General features: G+C 40.5%; 1 pseudogene; it reads right to left on the bottom strand.

The window, feature by feature from the left end:
- Positions 1 to 2,577: 2,577 nt before the first annotated feature.
- On the bottom strand, positions 2,578 to 4,402 carry LOC118852283 (annotated as a pseudogene).
- Positions 4,403 to 5,771: the final 1,369 nt, after the last annotated feature.

The following is a 5,771-nucleotide window of genomic DNA, read 5'->3' as shown; positions in this document are numbered from 1 at the left end:
GGATTGAACAGGAAGAAGGCAATGCTATTCTCAAAATAAGCAATTGCAAATAATGGAATTTTAGTATCACTGAAAATATTTTTTTTTGGGGGGGAAAGCTCTTGGCACTTCAAATCAAACACATGACTACTTCTGTAGAAGCTAAGATCTTGAGGGTCCCAGGAAGCCTGGTGAAAAGAGCACTGCATGTGAAGTCAAGAGGACCTGTCCCAATCCCAGCTCTGCTCTGTAACACCTGTGTGATCTTGTGGTCTGGGTCCATTTTCTATAAAATGAGAGGGCTGCACATCCAACGTACCCTCAAACTAGGGTCCTAACTCTTAGCACTCACTCACAGTCAATGTTGAGGGGATATTTCCTTAAGTCCAGGGGAAAGTCCCTCCCTTCCGAGCCTATCAAGAAGCAGAGGAGACAATCATTCATCCTGCAATGAGGCTTTTCAGCCACCATTGTTCATTAAAAACTATTTTGAGTGTCAAACTTCTTCCACTTGTCCTTGCTTCCCCCTCCACTGGAAACATCCTACTCTTCTTTGTCTCTCTAACACCATGCATCCCAAAAGGCCCTGCTTAAATTCCACCTTGTCCCTGAAACCTCCTCTGACTCCAACCCAAATGATTTTTCCCCTTTTAAGAATGCCTCAATCTGGACCAGTGTATTGTCTATTACAGTCCCCAGGGATAAAGTTTTTTGGTTTGAAACCTTTTGATTTGAAAACCGTTTCTCCAACAGAGAGTAAGTCTTTTAGAGCAGGACTTGGCCTTCCCTTTCTTTTCTATGCCCCTCCCACAGGAACTAGGCCCAGCCCTGAAGACTGACAACAGGATTGAGCCAGGGGCTGCCTGAATTCTTTCTAACATAGTTAGATGGTTTCTGAAGGAAGGGAAAGGAAGGAGAGGGAGGATGGGGGTTTTGGTTCAGAGCAGCCCCTGGAGGTAAGGAATACTAAAAAGTACTGCTGCTAGTGGGCCAGATGGTATAAATGACAGAAGCAAAACCAAACTCCTAACAAACAGAATAGTCTTTGCATAGGCCTGAGGTTGTCTGACAGAAATCAGGTTATTCAAAAGAATCAAAAGGGAAAGTTGTCTGATTCAGGATCCCCTTTATAACTCTGTATCCTCATGGGATCACAGGTGCAGGGAAAAGGCTTGGGGAACTCTATTCATTCTCTTCACTAATAGCCTGCTCTCAGTCCAGCCTCCTTTGGGCCTTAGTCCTCCTCAGTGTCCTCTCAGCCCAGCCCAGGATCAGAGCCCACTCAGGGCCCTGATCCTACAATGGGGGTGGGGGTGGTCTTAGTATTGGGGGCTGGGCTGGAGAAGGAAACAGCATAGAGGCCAAGGGGGAAAGTGTGGCTGTGGCTTTTCTTTCCCCCTTTTTCATTATTGGATGCTTTGTAGGGTGTCAGATATATCTCATAGTTACACGGTTAAGTAATTCTTTAAAATCCGACTGGAACTAGAATGAGGGACCCAGCCCCTACCTCTCAATCAGAAACAGAAATGGAGAAAAGAAGTGGAAGCAGAGGGGAAGGGGAAAGGAGTAGAGTTTGAAACCTTCCTCATATCTTTCAGAACCCAGGCTCCCTTCATTGTGGTCAGAATTTCCAAAGTTTCTTTGACCTACTGCCCCCTTTTCAAAAAAAAAAATAAGTGCCCACTTGAAAATCTAATTTCTTTTACTCTATAACCATTTGTTAAAATTTGTGTCATTTCAAATATATATGTATGTATGTGTGTATATGTATATATACATATACATTTAAATGACACCTCTTATATTTAATAATGTGTGTATTTTTTCTGCTTTGAAATTTTTATGATGTGATATTGCATCATGTAACCATATAGTATAATGTTGTAAACAAGTCATCACATGCACAGATTCCTTCAGATGCATGCTGGACTTCCTAACAATGCAAGGCACCTGCCAACACTTTCTTGTTAAGACCTGTCAGCAGACTTGACCACTGATAGGCTATAAGTTGCATTTTGTGTGTTTATTTGGAAAATAATGTACTCACTATGACTATAACTCTGTTTCACAGCAGGTGAAAAATGTACGGATGGTTGTTCAAAATTTTCTTCTATCCTTTACTTATGCTTCTACCACCCTCTTATTTTTATTCAATGAACCCCAATTGTACCCAAGGCTACTACTGCCCCACCCTGGGCCATCCCAGTGCCCCCTAGGAGGCTGTATTGCCCACTTTAGGAACTTATGGTTGTGGCTTAACTCTAAGTTTTGGGTCCCGGTTCTGCCCCCAGGTGGTTCTGACTGCATCAATATCCAGGTGTGGAAAAGGGAAACAATATGGGAGTGGGGGAAGGCAGCCAACTGTGTGGTCCAGAAGTAGATAAAGGTAAGAAGAGAGAGCAGTGGGAAACAGACATATATCGTCTGTAGAGGTCAGATTGCTACTAAGGCAGGAGGGAGTTAATGGGAAGGGAAAGGGAAGAGACAGCATGGGATGAAGAATGTTTCAGTGATTCAAGAGAGCATACCCCAGGGTCTACTACTGGGTGACTGGTCAGACCAAGACCAAGGTCCTGACCCAAACCTGTGGTGGCTAGCTCACATACTGTGGGAATTCTTGGTGATCTGGTGCTCTTCATCCACCAGCTTGTACTTAAGGTGTTCCTTGTAGGCTAGGATGTCACCAGATCCCTTGATGTTTGCTTCTCACAGACCCAGATCTCCTGGGAAACATGTTGAATGAACTTGAAGTTATGGTTGATTAGCATATACCACCCTCAAACTTGTTGATGGCATCAGCCAGAGCACCCATCATCTCAATGTCTACATGGTTGGAAGGTTCATCATAGATGAAGAGCATGTGGGATTCAGCCAAACCAGGCATATATGACACTTCTGCTCATAACAAAGTTTCTGCATTGGGCTCACCTGCTGCTTCCCAGTTAGGCCATATTGACCAATGATCTTCTTCATCTCTTTCTTTTTGCTCTCCAGGTAGCACTTTAGCATATATTCTAAGGGGGACAGATCCAAGCCCAGTTGTTCTTGTAAATGCTAATAATAATCGCAGCCAATCTTGACATGAGAATGTTTTCGAATCATCCCATCTGTGAGCAGCTTCAACAAGGTTGAATTCTAGCTCCGTAGAGCCCCAGTAGAACTACACATGTATCCAGGTCAATTCCAAACTCTAGGTTGTTATAGATGCAGGACTCATCATCTGTGTACTTGAAGCTTTGTGACATTCTGCGCCATGATAACAGGTGGAGGAATCTTCCCACATGGCAGGAAATTAAATTTAAGTGTTTTATACCTAACAACCCTTTCTGTCAACCCAGATGCAATCTTCTGCAGTGTCTTCTTCTTGCTCTGGCCCTGATGGGTCAGGTTGGTATTGCCATGACCAAATCGAGTAATGCAGTTCTTCAGGTGAGCAATCTGATCCTATTCCCATTGGAAACATTTCAACTGATTTTCTTCCAGTTCCTATCATGTCTTCATGTCAAAATTACCTGTGCAATACTTAACCTTCCAATTATGCATGTTTTTGATATTAGTACAAACACCATTCAAGAAGTCCTGGGATAAGGAGATGAAGACCAGAATTTGTTTGAAGGTCATTAGCTCTTCTATTAAACAAACACATTCAGGTCCAGGTGGTGAGTGGGTTCATCTAATAGCAGCATGAAGAGCCAGATAAAAAGAACTCTGGCAAGGGCACTTTCATTCTCCAGCCACCACTGAAGTCTTGAGTTTCTTTTGTTGCATGGCAGGTGTGAAGGTCAAATCAGGAAGAATTTGTGAGGCCCTCACCTCTGCCTTGTCAGCATCCAACATCTCTAATCATTCATATAATTCCATAAGCTCCTCACATTTCACATCCTAATGGGCAAGCCACTCAGCCTCTCTCTCTAGCATGAGTCACTGTGTATCTACCAGCATCACATACTGCAAGAATATCTTGTCACTAGAAGTCATCTCTCTAGTCAGGTGATAGATAACAATACATTTTGGAATACACACTTCTCTCTAACTAATAGCAGATAGCAGCATATATTTTCCAGTTCCATTCATACCAACAAGGATATAGCTACTCACTGAACTCAGGGTAACTCTTGGCCATGGAATGTGAGTGAGGCTAATGCCATAGATGTCAGTACTATTGGGGTGAGAGGTGAAGACTCCAGTGACAGCTCAGGTGGTAGCTTTCTTCATCTTGAAGCCTTCCAGCTCCTTGATCAGCAAATTCATTTCTGAGTCATTTTAATTTTTTTTTGCCATTGGCTTCCTCATTTTTCTGCTCTACCACCTCCAGCTCAGTGACATCATTTCCATTTTCTTCATGCCTCTTTCTGGGCCATTGCCTGGCTTTAGTGACTTCCTTATTCTTATCTGCCCACTCCTTGGCCAGATCAGAGTGCATGGTGATAAACCATAGATGTTACAGTTCTTTCAGCTTAAACAGAAGCCCTCTTCCCTCATATCTACTCTTCATCCCCTCAGGTCTTCCTTCTCTTTCCAGCCATTGCCTTCCATTCCATATTATTTTCTTTAGCCTAAATTTCTCTCCTGTTAAGATCTTTTGGATCTAAGATTTTTTCTTACCTAATGTATTAGATATTTATTTCAACTTATTTTCATTTGAAAATTTGAAACATGTGATCTGTTCCTTCATCCAAATCATTTATCAACATTTGAGCAAGAAAGAGTCAAGGAAAAAGCCTTGAATCTAGATTTAAGCTAAGAAAATAATTACAATGGCCATTCACATTAACCTAGTGTTCCCAGTGCTAAATGTATATGTTTAAGGAGATCAATGGTAGAAAATAAGAACCAATATTGACCAAAGTATATAATGTTTTTTATTTTGTTTTGTAGTAGGGAAAAAATAACTGGAAACAAAGTAAATGTCCATTTATTAAGAAATGCCTCAATACCATGTGAGTATAATATAATGTCTCTGTGCTGTAAGAAATTATAAATATGTAGACTAAAAGGGAAGTATGGTTTAAAGTGATGTAAACAGAAGCAGATAACAACATATTTGGTAAGTATAATAATAAGAATGAGAATAACCATAACAGAGTCCAAAATTAAATGCAATGCAATTAAAGTGGCCAAACATGGCCCCAAAGAAGGAATTTAAGAATGTACTTCCTTCCCATCTTTGCAGAATTGAGAGAGAGAGAGAGAGAGAGAGAGAGAGAGAATGTTTTAAAACCTTAAAGCAATACATAAATGCTAAACATCATTTGAAATTCATTTTACTGTTTGACATCTGTAAGTCTTCTGGTTTTATTCTTCATCTTTTATGCCTTTGTATATTGAATGGATCTAATTTCATTTGATCCCTCCCCTTTTCCTGTCCTGTCTCTCCCATACTTTTCAGTTATTCTCTTTTCACTTATTTACCTCTTTTCCAATGTATTGATTATGCTCTAATGACCAAAATGTAAATTCTTCAGAAATGCAAAAAGCTTTGACTCCAGTATTTTTGTAGATTGGCCACTGATTCCTCTGGCAGTCATTTCAGGACTTAAAAACAGTAGGGAAAGACCTCTTCTAATAGATTCTTGGAAATAGTGAATAATTAATGCTTTTTCACATAGGTCTAGTAGAGTTTTACTTACTATTACAATTACACCTTAAAGAAAAGAGTAAAATATTTACCTGGGAAATTATATTCATCTGTCTGAAATTTTTCTCTTTCCTGGTTTCTAAAATAAATTGGGAGTGGAGAGTGAATCACTCTGTGTACCAACTCAATAAAATATATATGTCGCTCAATAAAA

The sequence above is a fragment of the Trichosurus vulpecula genome, chromosome 5 (assembly GCF_011100635.1).
Source record: "Trichosurus vulpecula isolate mTriVul1 chromosome 5, mTriVul1.pri, whole genome shotgun sequence".
Lineage (NCBI taxonomy): Eukaryota > Metazoa > Chordata > Mammalia > Diprotodontia > Phalangeridae > Trichosurus > Trichosurus vulpecula.
This window is presented reverse-complemented; position numbering and strand designations above follow the sequence as displayed.